The 21,536-nt window shown below is 39.4% G+C and overlaps 1 protein-coding gene across 2 annotated transcripts in view; it reads right to left on the reverse strand.

Annotated features, from left to right (window-relative positions):
- Positions 1-21,536, reverse strand: part of Traf4 (TNF receptor associated factor 4) — a 499,848-nt gene that overhangs the window by 179,059 nt on the left and 299,253 nt on the right. The gene's annotated exons all lie outside the window — the stretch shown is intronic.

Genomic DNA, 21,536 nt, shown 5'->3' on the forward strand with positions numbered 1-21,536 from the left:
ATCCACCTATGAAATGTAAAGTTAACATGACTGAACCAATCACTGTACATTATCCCACTTTGGAAGAGAGAGTTTACAGGCATCGCCACCGCCATGTGAATAACAAACAGTCTTTTGTTCCCTGTTCCTAACTCTGTATACCGAAAAGTACAGAAAAGCTAGTGCAGAATATCAGGGAGTGATGGTAGAGTAACGAAGTATGTCTTTCTTCTCGTTCTTCAGAAAGAGTGATGCTATTTCGTGACCCCTGCTTGGACTCTTAGAACCCTACAGAGAAAGATGGGGGAAAGAAGATAGGAAAAAAATGTCTGAAAGGAAAAACCGAGTGCAGTTGCCAAGGAAACCGGTCGTATTGGAGTTACCATCTTGCAGCCTATGACGGGTCATAGACAAAACATAACGGTAGCGTATGTGATTGGGCTTGTGGGAGGCTCATCCTCCGAACATCTGTTTCTCATTATAGTGACCTCTGAACCTTTCGAAAACAGTCGCATCATTGTCAGTGGGGCCAACGGATGAGCTGCAAGTTTATCTAGCTTGTTTAGTGCCAGCTGTAGGTGATATATACCTGCTAGAGTATCTTTCCAAATATCAGCTGCACTCGTAATAAATCTTGCCATAAGAGAACTCTACTGATACGTTGAGTAGGTGACATATAACTAGACAGATGGCAAATGACATGTGGAAGCAGCTGTATATCAAGAGTATAAAGGATATCATTATCTTCTTTTCTTCTGTGAGAGAAGAGAGAGAGAGATTTTGTGTAATCATTAGATACCTGGTCACATATATTTAGAGATACATTCAGTAATTATGTCAACATATGACAGAAGAAAACAACGCCAATAACCTGTTAAAGCAGATTCTAAAATGTAGTTTCTCAAACAAAACTAGATAGTGGAGGACGATGCAATACAACAAAATACGTAATTATTTAAGCAAGCAGATTTACGATTATTAAAGTGATAGCACTTAATAGCAGTACTGCGTTTAACAAGGCGAGATGAAGTCATTTATGAAGAAACACAAAATTGAGAAGAATGAGGAGTGTAGCTACAACAAAGCGCTTTAAAGGCGTTTGTAGTATGGTACCGAGTATGAAAAGGATGTACATGCTGGCTACTGAATATGAGGATCCAAAGAAACATCGATCGATACGGCTCATCCTCCACTTATCTATCTCTCATTCCTTTTATTATTTTTATTGTAGCTTTGCTCATGTTCTCTTATTGCTGCGTGCAGTCTACTTAGCTTGACCTTAAATTCGGAATGCAGTTCCATTTTAATTTTTATCCCTCCTCTAACAATCTTCAAGTAGCAATAATTATTTTCTGAATACTCCTTTCTTTGAAGGTCAACAAACACAAAAGATCCAAAAAAAACAAGAGCTTCTGCTGTGAATAAAAGCAAATAGAACTGACAGTTATGTGGCTGTCATAAGGGTCGACAGCTAGGAGGGGTCTCTGCGATACTGGAAGAAGAAAGGTCATACAATTGTAGTGGGGAGTTGGGGGGGAGGAATTTCATTCTTGTGCAGCCAGGTGAATTTAGTGGTCTTAACAAGGCGGCAGTGGACGGATCTTAATGAGAGACCTTGGTGTAATGGTTTGTATGCATGACTGAATCCAATTCGTGCGTGGCGATTGCTATCATCATGCATTCAAAAGTTAGACCAGTGCTCGTTGACGCTACAGATAATTCGAAGAAGGCCGATATTGTGTTTAAAAAGATCATTCTCACTCCGCTTTTGATATTTTTCATCGAATAAAATCAGGGGTTGAGACTTAGATTTAAAAAAAAAAAAAAAAAAAAAATCTGTCGGTTACTGCAAAGCGTAGTGCTAGAAGTAGAAGATGCATGTGATCCATGAAATAAAGCTTATGTAGCATCAGCCAAAAAAAAAAAAAAAAAAAAACACTCACATACATCCATTCCCTTTAAAAGTTTGTCCAGTTCCTCCTTGAATTTATTTAAGCTATCAACTTCCGCGACAGATGGAAGTTTTTCCAGCAACCAACTACCCTCTGACTAAAGGCAAATATTCGATATATTCTATAACTGTCTTTCCTCATTTGAGATTTATGCCCTCTCAGGTTCGCAATATGAGCAAGAGAAAGAATCCCATCAGAATTGAGCCTGCTCAACCCATTCAAGGCTTTATATATCTCAATCAGATCACCTCGCAGGTGCCTAGTCTCCTCACGCTGCAATTTGCAGAACTTAAGCCTTTCTTGGTAAGAGGATCGTTTCCCTCATCAATCTTGTTACTCTTCTCTGTGGATAATGCTCGCTCAAACAACTCTACATTCTTCCTAAAATGAGGCCTCCAGAGCAGTACACAAGGCATGACCTGACCAAAGGGATAATCACCTCCTATTTCCTATATAAATCCTGTATATCATTGACAATATCCCATGACTTGCTCTGGCAACCTGTCTACACTGCTCAGAAAACTTCATACCTGACTGCACCATTACTCCCAGATCGTTTTCATTTTCTACCACCCTAAGTGTAGTACCGCACAGTTGACACGTTTCTCTGGTGTTACTTCCACCCATATGCAGTACTTTGCATTTGTCAATGTTAACCTTTAGCTGCTGCTACTTCTCTGCCCATCTGACCAAATTTTCTAGATCTGCTGCAGTAGCACACTGCCATTATTGTCATTAACACACTGCTAATCTTCGTATCCTGTGTAAACTTAGGCATGAACCCTGATTTACCTACATCAATATCATTGATAAATATACAAAACAACACTGGGCTCAACACCGAACCCAGTGGGGACTCCACTAATGACATTAGTCCAAGAAGAGCAGCGTCCATTGATTACCACTGTCTTCACCCACTCAACCACCCTTTTATCCATTGTAGCAACTTGCCCTTAATACTATACTGCTCTAATTTGTACAGTAGACCAGGAGTGGTCAACTTAATTTGTGATGCGATCTACTTTTTATCTTCAAAATGTGCCACGATCTACCATCTCAAAAATTTTAATTGCACAAAGTGCACAAATCGAGAGATGACTGTATATTTAAAATTCGTCGTGATCGACCGAAATTAAATCCGCGATCGACTTTGGCCACCCCTGCAGTAGACTGCTGTACTTTTGATACTGTCCATGCGCAACAGTATCAAAATCTTTCCTGAAATCCAAGTATATGATATCAAAATTATTTTTTGCATCCAGTTCCTTTGTAATCACATCATAGTATCCAATCAAATTTGTCACACAAGACTTTCTTAACAAACCCGTGCTGTGTCTGAATTATTACTGCAGTCTAGATGATCCTGCAGTGCTTCTTTAACCAGTGACTCCATTATTTTCCCCGAAACAGAAGTTAAACTAACAGGTCTGTAATTATTCGTGTCACCCTTTGATCTCTTTGTGAATCGGAGATACATTTGCACATCTCCAGTCCGTGGGGACTTCCCCTCATTCCAAGGATGCTCTCATAATCATGGCTAAGGGTTTGTTTACTTCCTTTGCCGCCTCCTTTAATATAACTGGATAGTCCTATCCACCCCAGATGCCTTTCTTATGTTTAACTTCAACAATTTCTCCTCCACTTTTCTCTCCGTTATTACAAAATCATTAAGCTCCCTGCTAGAGTTTAATAAGCTTCTGTCCTCCGCTTCCCTAGAGAATTCCTCATGTATGAATGTAGATGCAAAATACTCATTCAGTTTGTCAGCTGCCTGAGGAGGATCATCAACAGCCGAACTATCGATATCAAGTGGACCAATCTGATTCATTCCCTTCCTTCTGGCGTTTATATTAAGTAAGCGCAAATCTTTGAAATGTCTGTTGGAATGGGGAGGAGTAAACCTGCGTATATGAAATAACGTTGTATGAAGTCTAGCGTGGGAAGTGTCTTGTCTGCGCTCATCCCATCTCTTTAGAAATTTTACAAAGTGGATAAAGCTTAAAATATTCTCTCTTCTTAGCTGGGTAATAATTCTGAAGTCCTCCTTACTTTTTTTTTTTTTTTTTTTTTTTCCCAACAAAAAACCTACAAATATTTCCGAGAACACCAATTTGAGCAAAAAAAAAAAGGTTTTACATCACCGCGAGAGAGAGAGATGAATAAAGTAAGAGTGCTGTAAGGGAATCAGCTTATGGCATCGCAAATCCCTTTCTGTTTACACATTCTAAAAATAGAAGTGGGATATCTTTCGCCCTCCGTGTGCGTTACTAGACACGCGGCCACTGATGCCCTTCACGAAGAGAGCTTTCATTATTACGGGGAGTGTTTGAATTTCGGAGATCGATCTGCAGACATAATATTTACACAGGATATTTACGCAGTTGTAAAGACGAAAAGCTGCTAAATACAAACACAATTGGCTGTCGCAATGAATCGCTTGTCATGGGTTTCAGCAGAATTAACTGACACGAAAAAGCAAAACTGAGTGAGTCCTAACTGCAGTTGTCTTGTTCTCTCGCTATTCTACAATGTCGTCCAGTTTATTGATGAAAGAAGCAGCGGAAAGCATGTAAAGAATATTACTGGCTGTCACCGACATCCGAGGTCAGCAGGCAGTCTCCGGAGTTGGTATCCAGAACACAACACTGCTGTCGGCCACAATGACAAGTGACCATACACCCACATGACAACGTCCGCTATCGGTTATCCTTTACGTCGAGTCTTTAATGGCTATAGACAATGACAATCTCAAGAAGACGATGCAGTTGGCGCGTGCTGATAGAGGGAGAAAAGAAAAAACACCAATGAAGTGTACTTGAGTCTAAAATTAAATGGAATGTAACAAAAAAATGTCATTAGAGATACATTTTTTGAGTTCACTAATATATTAATGGATTTTCTGAATATCAGGTAGTTTTACATAAAAGCAAGAGCATCTCTTAGGCAATAAGTATTCAACTTTACAATAAAACATAACTTAAAAAAGTATAAATTTAATAAACAGTAATTTGGTCATGTAACATAAAACTGCAGGAAAGATATTTAATAAGCAGCCAATTTAAATCTACTCATTACTTTTAGCTACCCAAACAGAAATGGTAGAGTTGAACCATTTCTGTTTGGTAGCTAAAAGTAGTGGATTATTTCAACGTGCAAGAAGAGACGGCACGTTGAAATAATCCACCAAAAATAAGATAACTTGTAATCTGTTGTATGTAATCTTAAAGGAGAATCATGGCTGACACATATGAACAATATGGCTACTATGAATTCACTTTTCTTGTATTAGGAAACAGAAGCTTATCTTTCTCTATAGACAACAAACACACACAGCGCCATCTAGTGTTTGTCATAAAAATATTTTATTACCTAAAGCATTTTTCATCACACATTACTTTCGCTTTAACCGCTTCTCTGCAAATGGACTCCCGGAGGTTGTTGCCTCTTCCGGAACTACGTCCATCAGCAGCAGCACTGATAAGAGTCGTTTCTTCTGTCTGAAGGAATAAACAGATATGATAGAAGACGAGATACCACCGAGTAATATTGCTACAGCTTTGCTGAAGAAGACATCACAAGAAATGAAAAGGAATAGGAAAATGCAATATTCTGGTCAGCAGAACGTAGATTTGAAATTTGTTGTTATCTATAGCAGTGTTTTCTCACCCTCTTTAGATACGTATCACTTTTACATTTGACGACCACAGACCACTTTTATATTTGAAAGCCAAGGACCGCAATAAATATTAAACTGTGCATACAAATATAATAATAAATATAGTATATACAGGGTGTTTCAAAAGTGATGGTCAATAATTTAAAAGTGAACTGTACAGACTACAATACTCAAAAAAAGCCTAAACATGGGTCCTTAAGTGAAACGTTTTTGAGATATTGCACATTTCTAGTTGGGATTCACCACTGACAAGGTGAACTGTACAGAGTTGGGATCCACCACTGACTTGCTTTTTTAGGTTAGGCTATGCTCATTCTCTCCCTTTCCCCTCTCTCAATGCTCTGAGAAGTAGCAGACATACTAGTACTTGTCAAAGGATAGTCAACGTGGAAAGAGGTTACAGCTACGAAGAGTACGCGGACATGCACTTTGTAAGATGTAAAATCTTACAAATATATTATTTTATAGAAAAGTGAGATTAATTTAAAGTAAAACTTATAATATGGCAATATGGGGGAGCGAACCTTACAAGTCAAGAATATTACTAAGATCGCTCGCAAGGGATTAAATTAGACAACGTCTATACAAGGGGAGTGGAAGGCTGAAAAGCTATTAGCAACCTGGGTACACTTAGACTCCCAGCTCACACAGACAAACCAAAACAATAGAAACAGTAGAAACTGCTATTAGTAGAAGGTGTTAACTCTGGAAAACAATGGCGCGGGTGGACCATGTGCTGTAGGGACATTTCTTTAATCGGTGACACCTGGAGGAGAGACAGGGTAGTGAAAACGGAACAAATGCTGTGAATTAGATTTAAGGCTGGCAGTGATGGCAAGTTTTATAGATCGTGGGAAATTAGTCTGCTAAAGTATAACTATAAGCGGCTGACTTCAAAAAGGTACAGACAGCCTGAGAAATTTTACAAACTTCTTAAAATAAGAAGTTAGATCGAGCAATAAGGAATCAGCTTGAGAAAATAAAACGGGCAAATAAGAAGAGAGTGGAAGTTGATAAAATGAGAAAGATTGGTTAAGACTCAGAACAAGGATGAGCCTGACACAAAGGGGTGATACGTAGTTGAGATAAAAAAAAAACGAGTGAACAGGGAGGGAGAGGAGTCAGAACCCAAAGTTGAGATTCATGTGGGTGTTTATGGAAATGAGTTAGTAGGGAGACAAAGTTGATATTTTTGTTGGTGCTAGGGAAAATGAAATAATCAGCGGGCACAGCAGTCGAGATTTTCGTCGATATAAGTAAAAATGAGTTAGTAACATGGACAGTTGAGGGTTCTGTTGTGGTAGGAAATATGTGTCAGTTAACAGTTGAGTGTTTGGTCGTGGTGGGAAAAGAGAAGGGTAGCGCCCTGGGAAGTTTTCTTCTTGAAAGAGTTCTTAATAGGTGAGCGAAAAAACGAGGGTAGCACCCTATGAGTTTTTTCTTGTGATAAGTTTGAATAAAGTGGAGTGGAGAAGGAGTTAGTGTGAGATGCCCTATGAGTTTTCCTTGTGATAGGTTTTAATAAGGTGGAGAGAAAAGGAGCGAAATCCGCAAAATTAAATAAATTTTCTGTTTATACTCCGGCACGACAACCAAGTCAGTAGAGTTTACAATAAATCGTCAATACAAATATTTATCGTATTTAGTAGTCACAGGCTTGAACCCCGGTCCACTCAAGGAACGCGTGCTATACACGCTCGCTCCTGACCACTGGGCTACGTCATTAGTAGCTCGAGAGAAGGAGCGAAAACGCGGAATTAGTAGCTCGATGAGAAGGAAGGAAGCAGCGAATGGAAAAGGTAGAAGTAGCCCGAATAAGGTGGAGAAAGGACGCCAGACCCATGCAGCAAAGAGTTCTTGATAATTATCTATAGCAGATTCAGGTGAAGCAGATGAAGGAAATCCTCAGAGAGCTAAAAATGGAAGGTTGAAACCTCCCCGGAAGGGAAAGAAAAAAGATAGAAGTAGGTGAGATATTATTAAGTACTGAAAGTTAACAAGGACTATTAGTGAAACAGTATAGTGATTAATTAAAAAAAAGGGAGTAGCACTAGAAATAAATTGATAGATAAATTATCTCTGAAATAAATTATATATATACTAACAGAGTTTAATTAATTAAAAAAGGTTATTGTAAATTGCAAGAGAAACGAAGGATGAGTAACAGATTAAATTGTTGTTCAAATGATTATAATGTGTTAGAAGGGTAGTAAGGATAATATGAGAATCTTTGAATGTTTTAAGGATAGATAATTGAATATAGTGTTTGTATTAATGAAGAATTGTTGGTTCATCTGGAAGATTAATAACAAATAGAGACTTTAGGAAAGTTAAGATTGGTCTTCAGTGTATTGTAACAGAATGGTGAGAACACAGAGTATAATGATGAAAGTAGCATATTGATTGTTAATATAAGATTAATATATGCAAGGTATCCTTGACTTAACTTTGTATGCATATTACATGTTTTTTATTCAATTGTATATTATGTTGTGTATATATATGTAAATAAACCTTGTTGTTTATTAATTTGCGAGTTTGTTATTCCTGAACACTCAAGCTTTCCGAAGGGAATTATACATAATTGAGAAGTTCCCTTGAATCTGGAATTCTCCTGTGAAGCAAAGTCAGATGTGTACGTGGGGGTGTAAGGAATAGAGGTCTATATAGTTATAAGGGAACAGAACAAATAAGAAATATTTAATGAAGCATTATTATTATGCATATTCAAAATAAAATTTAAAGAAGAGTAAAGACATATATATATATATATTAGTTAAGAAACATCTTTTTCACCCCCCACAACTTCATGTATAATAAAGCCAACGGCAGTGCACTCGAGGCTGCACCTTTGTACCAAGAAGCATTTCCCCGCCGAAAGCAGCCCAACAGGCGCACATTCATCAGGGTACATCAATTCCTTAGAGAACATGGGCGCTTCGCACATGAAATACGAGCAGGTAGGAACAGAAGAATAACACCTGATGTTGAGAAAGGGTATTAGAAAGAATAGAACCAAATCCAGAAATTTCGACAAGGAGGGTTGCTCTGCAAGAGCGTGTACTGAATCATAGCAGTGTGTGGCGAATTTTACTTCACTAATTACTGTACCCCTACCATATCCAGCGTGTACGAGGTATCAGCAATACAGACTACCCTCCCAGAATGAACTTTTGCCAGTGGATGCAACGACAGTGTGTCCTGAACCCCCAATTTTAAACAACATTTTGTTCTCTTACGAAGCTGGGTTTACTCGTGATGGTATTTTTAATTTTCATAACTGTCACGTTTGGGTCCGACGAAAATCCTAATTCACGAGTCACAACGTCAGCAACGTTTCTTTTTGAATGTCTGGGCAAGACTATTAGGATACCGTCTAATTGGACCACACTTTCTGCCAAACAGACTAACAGGAGAGCTGTACCTTCAGTTCCTGCAGAATGTTCTTCCAGACCTCCGTGATGATGATGATGATGTTCCACTTCAGCAACGCCAGAACATGTGGTTTATGCATGATGGTGCACCGGCACATTTTGCTCGAGTTGTGACTCGGTATCTAACTAGAAGGTATGGTCAACGGTGGATAGGTAGAGGTGGGCCTGTAATGTGGCCTCCTAGATCACCAGACTTAAATTCTACGGATTTTTGTATCTGGGGTCATGTAAAAAGCTTGTGACATTAACACAGTTGAGGAATTGCAGCGTCGGGTTGAAGGAGCCTTTCAGCAAATCAGAAATGACCCAGGAATGCCTGAGAGGATTCACAACTCAATGCAGAGAAGACTACAAAGCTGCGTACGGATGCAAGGACAGCATTTTGAACACCTTTTGTAACATCCTGTAACATGTAATTTACTGGGTTTACTCGTGATGGTAAAATCCTATGGTGTTGAAACCAAAGATTAAAAATGTATTATCTTATGTTTAATAAAACCACCCTTAGCAAAGGATTCGCAGCTTTTTGCTAAACTAGTGCTCCCATACTCAGTAGCGGACCTTAACAGAAAATGTGAATTGTCTCGAAAACGGTTCATTTGCGGCCCAATGTTCACTGGGACTTTTTGCTTATTTTCGTTTGTACTTTTCACCTTTAAATTACTGACCCTCATTTTTGAAACACCCTGTATAATAAAAAAATATATATATATTTTTTAAAAAGTGACATTTCTCTCTTTATAAGATGCATACAGCACTATTAAAGCTTCTGGGTGTATAAACAATGCAATGGTCTCAACCCTCGCAATACAACAAACTTGTCTTTGCAATGAGTTTTGCACTATTTTCAAACAAGCCTCGCCAAAAGGCTAACTTTGTTTAAAAGATGCGACTGCTATGACAGCCTGTTTCAGAAGCAAATGATCCTTCATCATATGGGCTCCACTGGTAACAAGCAAATAACGGTTGTAAAAGAGTTCGATATAACCTGCGGTATGCGCACTCAAATGTTACAACACGGACGGACAACTATATCACATTCTGAAAACTCCGAAATCGGAATTCATGGTGTGATATAGCTACAGCTATCTGTTTTTTTTTTTTTTTTTAGGGCTGTCACTAGAGACCACTTATTATCCGAAGAGGGGCCGGTTAGTTCTGAAACAGACTGTTATAGCAACTTCATTTTTCAGTTAAATAATTGTGATACATTTGGCGAGGCTATTTGGAAGTAATACAATACTATGACAACTTGTTACAAAGGCAAGTCTGTTCTGCTGAGAATTGAGACCGCTGCATTTTTAAAATCCTGTTGGGTGCAAAAGCATCTTATAATTCCTGGGATCACGTCAATTGGTACAAGACAATTCGTCGTGCGGCAGCTCAGGGCGCGACAATTCAGTGTTCGAGACAATTTGGTGCATGAAATTTCGCAATGTGTGAGCTTGGTGTATGACCATTTGGTGAAAGGCAACTGGTGGCTACGACAACTCGATGTATCGCATATAATACCAGAAATCAAGCAAATCAATGTAGTAAAAGGTTTGGGAAACTAAGAGAAATTTTGGTCATTTAGACAGGAGAATGAAAAAATATAGACAAATATAGAAAAGACTATTTTTTATCAAATTATTTCGTGTAAAAGTATTCAAGCCGAATCGTACTTTTAAGCAAGTTGGAACGCACCTATTATCTTCAGCATGACTGTCCGTCCATGTTGTAACAATTTTACAATATGGACGGAGATTCATTACGAAGATAATATGCGCATACTCAACCAACCCATGCTGCTATTCTAGAACTGCGCAATGGTATACGAGGACTGGGTGCATGATTAGTTTTGGGACACCCCCCCCCTCACTTTTTTTTATAGCTATGTCATACCATTTAATAAACATTTTGAGGATCCTTTCTGTGTTCGGGCTAATGCGTCGCATCGAATCGCATCATTATGGAAAAAAATATTATGGCCGGGTGCAAGGGTTCCCACCCCCTCTTTTCACCGGGTAAATCGCATTTTTTGTTAGTCAAACAAGGCAAACTGATAATACAATATACAGTATGCATTTACAACCATTATATACAGATACCTCACTGCCTTGCTTGATTGGCGCGCAAAAAAACACCCTTTTAAACTACCGTGGCGGTTCCTAAAGAAATATCTGACTGGATCAGATTATGAACTTCAATTCTGAGTTCCCCGCCATAATGCCCAAGAAAGCTTACTCGCCACCGGCTGTTCGATGCTCCTGCCCTTAACCCATCTACGGAACTAGCCATCACTAACTTTAACTGCTTCACACAGTAAAAAGTATAATGCGGGGTGCAAAATAAAAATGAACGCTCATTAACCAGCCAGTATCCATTAATGATCTCTACTTTTGGTCTCCGGAATGACTAACTTCCATATCAATTTTCTAAAAATAAAAACTACAGAAAAATAAGAAAAGTAATCGAAAGGAAAGTAATTGTTTTTCAAGTTTTAACCTTTCCGTGGTACTTTTTTATAGAATGCGCATTAAAAAACAAAGGCAATAATTGCTCTCAACCGTATCACCATCATTAGGTTAACCATTTATAGTAGGGTATGTTAAAAGTTTTGCATTTTTGGTCCTGCTTTGTCATACACCGATCGAATTCTCGCATAGAATTTACTGAATCGTCCTACTTACCAAATTGTTACATACAGTGAAATATCATGCGACAAATTGTCTCATGCACAGAACTGTCGTACACAGTCTTGTACTGAATTGACGTGGACCCATAATTTATCTGTGGCCACCCAGCTCTAGCTATATTAGAACTTTGAATTTGTCTTTTAGCGTTCTCTTATTCAGTAAAATTCGCGAACTGCTCGTGCAAATTACAGCTATGTGGCTGATCATACCGCGCTTGCGTGAGCTGGTTACTTTTTGACGTCAAAGGGGGGAAAACTGAAAATACCCAATATACTGCATGTCTTTTAATATAAGCTTAATTAAATTTTAATCTGTTCTATAAACAACGACTTCCTGACTCGCACGAATACTAGATTTAATTCCACACAACCAAGCTTCCCCTCATTATAACTGTCATAACTACTCTGCATGAATAAAGTAGGGAGGGAAAACAACAAGCTGCTCAAGGCTACACCATTTTGGCGTTCGGCTCCGTACTAAAGCTATGGAAGAGAAAACATAGTGAGTGACCTTGACCGCTTGTTGTTTATCTCTCTGCTATAGTTATAATGGAGGCAAAAACGAAAACTTAGCGATCTTTGTTATTACTTGCAGGAAATCAATTTAATTTCTCTACAATGCATGATCATTTTATTATTTACATTATATGTACTTAAATGTATATTATTTTTCTCTGAAGCACAATCATTTATTTCCTGAGCCGCGCTGTTCACTATGTTTTTGTCATTTGTTCATATTTAACAAATTGAATTGTTATTTACATTTTAAACACTACTAATATATTTTAGTAAATAGAAACATTTACAGAATGTAATCTGTAATTTGCATTTACAGATTTAATTTTTTACATTTACACATTTACAGCCATAAGAATGTATTTCTCCAAAACTGCTCAACCACTAGATATATTACCTCTCTAAAATCCGGAAAATTTCAGTTTACTGTATTAGGACATGTATCATAAGAGAAATGTTAATTGTGAACATTTTAAGATTAAGCTCTTCCCACGCACACAAGCGCAAGGTTGTACTATAAATTTAGTGGGGGGGAACCCATAAACTATTTCCTTTCTTCTTTCCGATACCTGGCACAAAAGATATGCGTAAACCTCAATCTGTCGTCAACTCGTGGCCAGTGACGACACACTTTCACGGACTTTTGACGTCCCCATTCCCCGTCAGTACTCCTAGTTAGTACTCACTTACCAGACCACAGTGACCTGTCTCTTGGACCAGGTCAGCGCCATCCGTCCGCCTACTGAACCCACAATTGCGGAGCTGTTAAACAAACACACTTTCACCATTCGAAGCAGCTTCTCGACATCCGCTAAAGCAAGCGTGGAGCACTCACCCTTCCAGAGGCATTCTTTAGTCACCTGTCTCGGAAACACACTCGACCTCCTGATCCTTCAACAGGTCCGTATCAAGTGGTGGCACGACGTTCAAGTCACGGGTCGACTACCGTGGCAGGAAGTTAGACTGGGAGGAAGAGGAAAGGGGGGATGACAAAGACAAGATAGCGGCAGGAAACAATAAGACAGGTTCAAGGCTGCGCCATAAGAAGCTCAAGGGTTTAACAATGGAGCTGAAAAGGGCGGACCATCAAGGAATCACGTGATTTCTTGTGTGTGTGTGTGTGTGTGTGTGTGTGTGTGTGTGTGTTTTGAAGTGAATTTTATTATTTTGGCTAGGATCACTAAGAATAACTGAATTTTCATTCGCACTAACTGATATTACTGCTAATATTACCAAAAAATCTAAATGTCAACCAGGAGCTAAAGCCCTGTTTTATTTTTTTATTACTGCTGCATCATGATTAACAATTAATGATTCCCTAGGAAACATTAATCGGGCCTTAAATTGTAGCATCGTCTCAGGTATCGATGTGTTCTTAGTAACCAGATTTTCATAGTCGAAATGTTTCCCACTATCCAAAAGGTATTTCACCGTTTACTGGAAACTCTGCATAGCAATTGTAAGACTTACGAAAATTTACAACGAGTTGTGCGCATCCGACGAATTAATCAACTCGTTGGACGCCCACAATGGATGGAATGACTCCTCTCGTTGAAATGAGAGTCATTCCATACACCTTGCGTGCTCCAACAACGGTAAAACTTAAGGACTCTCGTTAACGTGGTTTTATACCAGAATTATACCAGCGTTCAAAGGGTGAAAATACTTTGGAACCCTATAGCTTAACAAGAAACCAGCTAACTCGTTCCCACTTCGAAAAGACGAAGTTCTCGTGTTATTGATACGATTCGCACTCAAACTTCTTCAAAGTACCAAGTGATATAGCGACTAGCCTACATCTCGGCAATGGCAACGTCCTCTCAAGGAGGAACAGAATGAACTGATATCAAATCTTTCGCAGAACTGATTTCCAACCTATCCGATTTTCCAATTTAAATAAGTTGGAAAATAGGATAGGTTGGAAATCCGACGAATAAAGTCAAATGACTTTATTCGATGGTGTGAGCGAGAAAGCAGGAACTACAGTCGCTACTTTCTCAAACCATGAGGAAAAGGCATAGTTCGATTCCCGCCACTAAAACATGTTTCCCGCAGGGATGAGGAGAACATTTATGAATATTTTTCATCTCCGAGTTAGTCACAGAGAAGTGTGTTGCATAGTTTTTTGTCTTGGAAACTTGAATTTTTCATCGCGAAAAACAGGAAAATCCACAAAAGAATACAAACGCTTTACAGACACAGTATGCTGAAGCCTTAGCTGCTTCAGCGCAAATTCTAAACTCATCCAAACTGATATCAAGCGACTTATCTCCAACATCTTTAAACATATATGGACGAAAGGCAACTTTCGACTTTGTTCGTCATGATTTTCATTACAAATGAGTTAAACAAACGAGTAGTGACGGCTCATAAAAATAAGCCATCACTACGTTTGTTAAAAGACTGCAAATAGATGGCAAACCGCTCTTACTAGATCATTTTAAACGACTTTACTTCTTGTACTCTTTCTTTCAACGCTCTTCGATGGACCAATTATTATTTAATTGTTTAATAATAATTTACTGAGACCATGCACGCATACTAGAGTTTAAATTCAGTATAACTAAAATTCACAAATTAGGTTAGGTCATGTGAGTATTAAGCGCCAAAACAACTGAGACTATGAGAAGAGATCAATGCTATGTTTGTAATTGTGTGATTCTTCTGACGGTTTGCAGTTTATGAGACGAAAAATCCCCAGCGGTATCGTGTGTGTGTTAAGCGCTAAAGCAAGTAAGGTTATAAGGCATCAATATATTATATGTCTGTAAATTGTGTATTCTGTCGTCGATTTGCCTGTGTTCATGACAGAAAATCATGAAACCGTCATCTCAGGTCGACTAATTCAACCACATTGTGAAAAAAGCCCATAAAAATTTCTCGCGTTATTGACGAGATTCGAACTCAGGCCTTTTTTCACTTGGTATGAAAGGACGGTGATTATAACCATTGTGATACTGCAACGACTAAACGCACTGAACCCGGACTGTGAATCAATGGAAATCGGTCCTGTGGGGCAATAAGTCCCTCTACAGTCTCTTCCAGTCTGATAGATGTTTGAGTATGGATAATGCCTGGATAAATCTTACTATCTGAGTGTGTTGTTCCGTTGAATTTAGGGGGGAAAGGTGGTACCATGAGTGGTGTTTCTCGTTGTATAAGTCAGGTCAAGTGGTCTCAGCATTGACCCATGAATGTTGCATCCTATACTGATGTCCAGGAAAATTCTGCATCCTACTAACATTATCATACTTTATGAAAGTGACCCTTACACCTTCCAAAACGACAAGGCTCAATATCGCAAAGAAAGATTGTGAACGAGTAATTTAAAGATAATAAATTGGAACATTGCAGTGCCCAGCACAGTGTTTCGATCTCAACAAAAGCGAACACCTTCGGGATGAATTAGAAATCAAGGAAGAATTAAGCAGAATTAGGGAAGGTCAAGCCTGTGTTCATGACAATAAATCATGAAACCCTCGTCGTTAGCGGGACTTAGAAATGCTTTAAGGAAAAGTCGAGCACAATACTACCAGATTTCTACCGAAAATTAATAGTCTTCCGCGATGCATTGAAGCAGTCATATTATGGCCAAATATGGGTCAACTTGTTATTTACATCAGACTCTCAATTAACAGGGGCGAATATTGCCCCGGATAATGCGCTCAAGGGGCTTCTCTTTTTTGTCAGGACCACACATGATTTGCAAATACTGCACTCCCTTTTTGCATGACTCAGGGTATAGATAAGGTGAAACACGGGATAGGCAGCCAATGTTCGTCATCCTGAACAGTTTGTTTAATTACCTCCCATTTTTTTAATGGTGTTTGTAAAATCTTAGCAACCAGTTTAGTTTTTGTTCCTTATATGTCTATTGAACGGGTTAGCGCCTTTGCACCATGTTTTGTTCGTAGTGAACTGTCAAAATCGATAATTGGCATCGTTTTAATTGTATCTCATATTTTTAATACCTCCACGAGTGGCCGAGGTATTGCACTGTTTTGAATAAGTAACGCTTCACCAGTGGAGCCACCACCTTCGGATACCACCACCTAGACGGCACCGTTTCGAAGCTGGTTAGCTTCTCATCGGTGGATGGCCAGGTACCCTGGTGATGCAATAGTGACAATCCAGTTATGAAGTATAAGTTCATAATATGAGAGATGCTTGATAGTGTGTAATAGTATAAAGAAAGGTGATTATTTTGCATGAAGCATGGGACTGCGCTTAAGAATCATTATTGAACGGCCTTTGCACCATGTTTTGTTCGTAATGCACTGTCAAAGTCGATAATTGACATCGTTTTAATTGTATCTTATATTATGACTACCTTCACAACGAGTGGTGACGTACTGCATTACTTTACCTCATGCTTCATGCAAAATAATCACCTTAGTTTATGTGTCTGTACATCACTAAGGCTATGAGGCGATTGCATAGTGTGCTTGCTGCTGCCTGTATTCTATGATCGATTTGCCTGTTTGCCAGAGAAAAACCGAGTTACCGGGAGAAAAAGCTATGCAATTCTTGTCTAAGACACAAACTCAGCCGTTGTGAAAAGGTATTCGAACTCAGGCCTTTTCCAACCGGTGAAGAACGGTGATCACATCCACTGTGCTACTCATAACAACTAAAGTAAAAGCATAAAAGACGAAAAGAGGCACCCAACCAATCATTTTAACTATGGCCTGATAAAGGTTTTATCCCCTCTTAAAAGACAATTTCAATAAATTAAAATGTCATATAATGAAAGAAATGTTATTCCTTAATATCTCCAATCCCTATTCCTTCATTAATTTTAATTTATTCAAAAAGTCTGTAAGAAGTTCACTATATAAAGTGCACTTCTACGATTATTTTAGTAGGTATAACTTTTTTTATATATGTTTAAAACCTCAATAAAAGATCCTGTAATAGAGTACTAACTAGAATTACAACCATAACAATTTTAGCCGCATGCTAGCCGACCGGGCTAGCCGAGTGGGTAAAGTACCTGCCCGGCAACCCAAAGGTCGCGGGTTCGATTCCCGCCTCGGGCTTGGATCAAAGTACTGCAAAAACCTTGGGAGGTGCAATATGGCCACAGAAGCCGATGCGCCAACAACTACCAAATCAAAAATCAAAAAAGCCGCATGCTAATACAGAAAGAATTTAATAACGGAATCATGACATGCAGGTAAGTACTCGATTTGAGAGAGAGAGAAATGTTCAAGTCTCTAGATGTTTATTAGATTTGAATTAGTTTAGTTATACAGTTAATCGATGATTTTGTTAAATTTTAAATTACTGTACAATATTTTAAATTATAAGAATTAAATTACTACATAGAATTGGTAGTGGCCGAACACAGTTATATCCAGTACAAAGAGCCCAGCGAAAATCACGTCTGAAAAGTAAGTTTCAATGAATGAGGTGGGCATCAGTTACTGGAAATGTTTGTGACATCAATAGGTTAGTTGGCTGCACTATAAGAGCAAGCAAAGACGCACTAAAAGAATCTGTCATGCAGTTAACCTCAATGGTGTTTAAGTATACCACAAACCCAATTAAAATAAAATGGATACTTGGCTAATACAATGGACGGAAGATAACAACCCACGAGTCACATCAGAATACACACTATCACCACCGCCAAAGCATTTGCACATAATCGACTGAAGCAAAAGAAAGAGAGGAGTGGAAAAACAGAGGACTGCAAGCAGCGAACAAAGGTAGGGTTGATCAAATGCGCAGTGTTACAACTTTAAATTCAAAAGGTAAGGATAATAATGGATTAGGCTACAACAACCACAGTTCCAGAGGCACATTTTCACTGTGGTTAATAGAAACGTCACAGCAATTTTTCATACTGACAATGAACGGTTCTAATATATGGAAGGGTACCAAGTCAACCAATTATTAAAGAAGAGAAAAGTGCTTCTGGATTTAAGGAAGCCAAAAACAAATGATGATTTTAAATGCCACAAAAATTAGGGACTAGTGCAGTTCCCCCCCCTAAGAAAATTTCGGTAACCATTAAATCGTTTTTTATTATTCTTGGGAAGAAGCTGTCCGAACAGCACCTTTCCCCGTCTATCCTTTTTTATGTATTATTAAGCCCAATTTACGCATAAATCGATGATTTACATTATTGTACATATATCACGGTATCAAGAACCTGAAATCTTTATCGAGAAACGGAAAGTTTGGAATGTTGGTCGAGGCAACAATAAAATAAATCGAAAAATAGGGGGATGTGTAGATGAAAAAACAAAGAATGGTAGGAGAACGCTTCATTTTTATCAAATGTGTTCTACTCTTCGGCAATTCTACATTTTTGTTCTCTCCACATCTGAATTCCGTATAATGTGCGCATATTACTAAACGTCTAGTGCAGCCAGCTTTCTTTTAGATCCACTCTGTCTTTCAGGTATCTTCAATTTCAGGCGAAAACTGGCGAGGATAGCTGCGCAGTGCTATTACCCTTCCAAATTCGGCCAAGCATGAATTCAAAGACTCATTTCCTTTCGAAGAATGAAAAAAAATTCAAGAAGAGGTTGGTAAAATTGGGTACCCTCAGTTTCACTTGTTCAATGAGGAATATTACAGTGTTAGATCGCAGATCCGCCATCAACAGGGCTCAAAGATGGAGGATCTGCTTTATCTACTCTACTTCCACTATATAAAAATATACTACACCATTTACTACTATTTTGCATTTTATCAAAGACATCAGTAAATTACGAACTACTTAAAAACCAGAGTCGAAAATTATTAAACAAAATTCTGTAAACATTAACTAGTTCAGAGGATATGTATTTAAAATAATATAATTCACAATAAAATAAAATGGTTGAATTATAAAAACAAAAGGAATTATAAAATAGTCATTCATGTTATATAATTTTATAAAACAAAATTATATAACATGAATAAATGTAACCAAACACTTGCTAGCAATGGCAATGGTAAAGTAACAGAAACCACGTAATAACTGACATGTGCCTGTAAATCGAAGGAGAAATTAGAGGGGAGGGTTGTAAACGAGACAGGAATAAATAAAAACAGGAGAAATACACTGGGTGGACAGAAATTATGGGTTACCTACCTAGTAACGAGTAAGTTCACCTTTCGTCCAGATAAGAGCAGTCACACGGCGAGGAGTTGGGTCCACTAGTTCACGAAAGCGTTCCACGGTTATTTCCATCCACGCTTGCTGGACCGCTTTCCATAATTCTGTCGCATTCCTGGGTGGAAGATCCAAAGCTCGAAAGGACCTTTCCACACCAAATATGCTCCACAGGGATCATGTCCGATGAACGGGGAAGGCATTCCATGGTGGCAAAATCTTCGGAATGCTCTTCAAACTACGTTCTAGTCACCACGGTTCTGTGGGGAAGCACACTGTCCTGCTGGAAGAGTACATTGTCCCGTGGGTGAACGATGACCACGAAGGGATGCAGATGGTCTGCAAGGATGGACACGTAACCTGGACCGTTCAGAGATGCATCTAGACGTACCAGAGCTCCCAACGTATGCCATGTTGAACAAGCCCAGACGATTATAGACCGTACACCTGCCTGAACAGTTCCTTCTTTACATGACGGGTGCATAGATTCGTGCGGTTTCCGCCAGATACGTACCCTCCCGTGCGCTCGAAATAACGGGAAACGGGACTCATCAGATCATCAGGAAACTCTTCTCCAAATATCCAAGGTTCAGAGCCTATGTTCTTTCGCCCAGTTGAGGTATCGGTCGTCCTGTGTCGTTGCGTTGGCAATGGTTCAGTGCCGATGGTCTTTCGCCCAGTTGAGGCATCGAGTTCTGAGTCGTTGTGTTAGCAATTTGACTCTGATGAGTTGACGGCTGCCATTACCCTATTGCGGCTAATGATCGCCTGATGGTCTAGGCGGAGACGTTTCTGGCACCTCCCTCGTTGAAATAGGTATGAGGTATGAGGTATATTGAGGGTCTAGCGGCTCCTGGGATTTCTCCCATCTCCGCGAATGTTCTATGTATCGGTGACAGTACCCTGTCAAAGCCAGAGATTTAGAAGTGTGTGGGTCATGAGTAGTGTTATATGTTGTGCCCATTGTTTATCCGGCTTATTGGCCGCCAGGCCCCTAATGGGACCAGACGTTGTCCATACCTCGCCACGTGGAGGCTAGCCGGGTGTTACCATTGAGTCAATTGTACTCTGGCTGGTCCTGCCACTTACTTTCCTGGGATTTTAGTGGCTAGGACCAAAAATAAAATTGGAACGACCGCGGTTGATTTTAAATCACTTACATTAAAGCACTAATATGGGGTTGACGCTGAAAGCCTGTTTCTGAAGTGCCTAAAAGGTTGGGCGAAATTTTTTGGTGTATTTAAATTTGGACGTGTAGGGCTATACGCTGTGCAAGAAAAAGTGCTGGGAGGGGAGAATGAAGGCTGGTGGGTGAAATAGGAAGAAGAGGGTCGATAGGGTAGGTGACCCCCAATTTTTCAGTGAGGCATGCCCATGCCCCACCAGAGGGAAGAAATGGTGTGGCAGGGAAGAGACGCGACAGCAAGCCGTCACCTCCCACCCCTGCCGGGTGTGGGAGTAAAAGAATTGCACTGCACAAGAGAGTGCAGAGCATAGAGCCAATATGGCTCCGTTGAGGCAGCAACTTGGAGTTCTCTATCTTCGTTGGTCTTCTCTGTCATTGGTAGCCATATTTTTCCTCAGCTATGAACACTGGTCAGGTCCATTGTTGGTCTGTTAGCTATGGCTGTGGTTCTCTTCATCATGGGAAGATCCGCAGCTCCATGGGGTTATTCTTGCGATCGCTGGTTTTAGATGATTAGTAGTAAGCAGGTTCCTGGGCGAGGTTCTCCTTGAGTCCTCTCCACGCATGTTCTGTGTTTTTTTTTTTTTTTTACCTTCTGTAGATGCTAGTTGAAATAGGTAGTGATTTGTGCCACTGTCGCTCTCCGGTTGGCTGAAACAATGCGAGACAGACGTCGACAGTCACGTTCATCAACCACCTTTCTCCGCCCACAGCGCTATCCACGATGAGATGTTATTCCAGAAAAGTCGTATTCCCGATACACTTTTTGATACTGTCAAACGGGGATAGTGCAATTTCTGTACCACCTCCGCGATAGAGTGACTAGTCGGGGTGAAAATATAGCCTCGGATGCTGATGCACCATAAACCCACTAAACAAACAAACAACCATGCGTCGGGCACCCACTATCATCCCTCTTTCAAGTAGGTTAACTCACGACGTTTATCCATACTGACATCCAATTACTGTCTACGTCAATGAGTATACCTATATACCTGCCAAGCAGTA

This window comes from Mastigoproctus giganteus, chromosome 5 (assembly GCF_048544385.1).
Source record: "Mastigoproctus giganteus isolate SK-2022 chromosome 5, ASM4854438v1, whole genome shotgun sequence".
NCBI classification, from domain to species: domain Eukaryota; kingdom Metazoa; phylum Arthropoda; class Arachnida; order Uropygi; family Thelyphonidae; genus Mastigoproctus; species Mastigoproctus giganteus.